Source organism: Cucurbita moschata, unplaced genomic scaffold, assembly GCF_002738365.1.
Source record: "Cucurbita moschata cultivar Rifu unplaced genomic scaffold, Cmos_1.0 Cmo_Scf00065, whole genome shotgun sequence".
NCBI lineage: Eukaryota > Viridiplantae > Streptophyta > Magnoliopsida > Cucurbitales > Cucurbitaceae > Cucurbita > Cucurbita moschata.
The window spans coordinates 615,851-618,819 of NW_019268581.1; the positions used below are offsets into that span (position 1 = coordinate 615,851).

At 29.0% G+C, this 2,969-nt stretch overlaps 1 non-coding gene across 1 annotated transcript; it reads left to right on the forward strand.

The window, feature by feature from the left end:
• The first annotated feature begins 769 nt into the window (after positions 1-769).
• Positions 770-842, forward strand: TRNAA-UGC. The gene has a single exon. It is a non-coding gene; the product is annotated as a tRNA-Ala (tRNA).
• The last annotated feature ends 2,127 nt before the right edge of the window (positions 843-2,969 follow it).

Consider the following 2,969-nt stretch of genomic DNA (forward strand, 5'->3'; position numbering starts at 1 on the left):
ATGATATAATGAATAGCGTTATTTTTGTATTTTCACTATTATTGATGACGAGATGTTTAGGATTTTGTGACGTAAGAATCTTGAGGATATAGCTTATATGGCAGAGCGTTTGCATCCTATGTAAGAAGTACTGGAATCGATACCATGCATCAACAAATGAAACGATTACTAAATATATTAGTTCTTATAAAATTTTCCTTATTTACGACATAATGAGCGAGGATAGTTTTTCATTCTCAATATCATTGATGATGGGAAGTTTAGAGTTTTTTGATGTAAAATCATGGGAATGTAGCATGCGAGAGATACAAGGATCGATACCTCGCATCTCCAAAAGAAACTATTCGTTATTACTATTTTATTTCTATTCAATATTTCCTTATTTATGACATAATGAGATGCATATTTTTTCATTTTCACTATTATTCATAACGAGGCGTTTAGGGTTTTGTGACGTAAAAATTGTAGAGATGTAGCTTAGATGGTAGAGTGCTCGCTTTGCATGTGAGTTGTACGGGGATTGATAACCCGCATCTCCAAAAGAAAGTATTTAATTTGTTATTATATTTTTTCATTTTCACAATTATCGATGCCCCGCATCACCAAACCAAACTATTTGTTATTAATATTTTGATATTTTTTCTATTTTCACAATTATCGATGCCCCGCATCACCAAACCAAACTATTTGTTATTAATATTTTGATATTTTTTCTATTTTCACTATTATTGATGATAGGACATTTAGGGTTTTATAATATAAAAATTATGGGGATGTAGCTTAGATGGTAGAGTGCTTGCTTTGCATGCGAGAGGTACGAGGATCGATACCTCGCATCTCCAAAAATAAGACAATTTATTATTAAATATATTATTTCTTTTCAATTTTTCCTTATTCATGACATGTTGGGTAGCAATATTTCTTCATTTTCACTATTATTGATGACGGGAAATTTAGGGTTTTGTAATGCAAAAATTGTGGGGATTTAGATGGTAGAACGCTCGTTTAGCATGCAAGAGGTATGGGGATCGATATCTTGCATCTTTAAAAGAGAGAAATTATTTTTTTAAGTATGAGTTAATTTAACATGTTATGTATAAGGTGGGTACGAGAGAAAAAGAAAGGATACTTATATAAAGATTGTTATATCCTTATGGCTATGCCATTTTTATAGATAAAAGAGAGTAATGTCCCACAAGCACATATAGAGGGAGGACTTATTGTAAGTAAAGAAAGCAATCTAGTAGTTATACTGCTACTTGTGGAGAGGGAATTTCATGAATTCCTCAAAAGATAAGAGCTTATAGGATGGCGGTAGCGTCCGATGCATATGACAGAACTTCTTCACAATTGTAATATCTGACCAATGAATATTATTGTCATTTATAGCTTCTATCACAATAATATAAAATTTGGGGTCAAAGCCTATATTGGTCTGAAAAGACCATTCACCATACGCTTGTAAATTAAATTATATCTACCACCTCTGAAATTTTCTACGGCAAACCTTCCAACAGCTTGCACTTCTTCATCATTGACATCCTTGATTGGAACTAGATTTTAAGGCAAATCTTCTCCATGACTCACTTTGGAACACTTTTATAGATAGTTTCAACAAACTTACTTTTCTCGTGAATATTTTAGAGTTCAAAATTTATAGTTGGAGAACGCTATTCAAATTGATATGGTCGAATCTTACAACAAAGTCTAATTGAGCCTCCCTCTATTAGGAGATAGCTTCGAATCAAATTCTTTAGTTTGGACAATGGTTGCATTGTTTTAGTCAAACAACCGAGACTAGTGTATTACCAATAGTATAAATATTTTGTACGTGTATTTTCTTACATATTAACTTTTGTATACAAATAATAATTAAATTTATGAGAAGTTTGGATGGAGTTTTATTAAATAGGTAATCTTAAATTATATCTAAAAATATATAAGATTTTTTTTTTCTTTTTCTTTTTATATACATTTAGGAGAACAAAACAAACATTCAAGAAGATTCATTCATGCCATGTTTTAATTTTTATTCTCTTATTTCTCAAAGATTAAAAAAAAAAAAATTATCCTCTCTCAAATATGGTTAGTTATTTGATTATTTTCTCTTGAGTGAATTTTGAGTGAAACACATTCTCTACCCAAGTAATTGCAAGATGCAAGCTTCACACTAAGAGGAATCAAAGTCCAAAGTATTAACGTCCTTAAGTGTCAATTTTTATTCTCCATCTCAACATAAATTAAACTTATTTTCGTGAAGATATTTATTTATAAAAGAAAAATATCTCAGAGTCATAAAAATAAAAATGAGATATAGATACTAGACATAAACATGATACCAAATAGATATGGTAACATGTCATTCTTAAAAAACTAGGACACCGATGTGACAATGATACATTAATTAAAAATAATTATTTCATAAAATTTATCAATTTTATATTAGAAATAAATTCATACAAATAAGTTTATATATTTGTATACTTAAAAAAAAGTTTAATGTACGTTTCACTCTCAAAATATATTCAAAGTCAAGTGTCTGATACGATGGATTATAAATTTGTAATGTATCCATTGTATTAACAAGTGTTCAGTATATGCCAACGCGTGTCAGATTAGTAACACTAAGTTATTCTCATGCTTTCTTTACACCCATTTAAAGTAGTTTGAAAACTAGCACGTCAAATATTATAATTGACTAACTGCAACTTCAATTTTGAGGATGGTTTTGATCAAAGAGAAATAAAATCCTCAATTTAGTAGTAGCAAAGATGGACATGAGAATGAATTATTCTCATATGGAAATAAATTTAACCTTAAGTTATATCTCATATCCTCTCTTAACCAATTATTTACTTTTATTTAGTATGTTTTAGAAAGATACATCCATCAATAGCAAAAAAATAAAATAAAATAAATAAAATAGATTAAATTAGCCAAAAGTAATGACTAGCATAATTAAAAAAAAA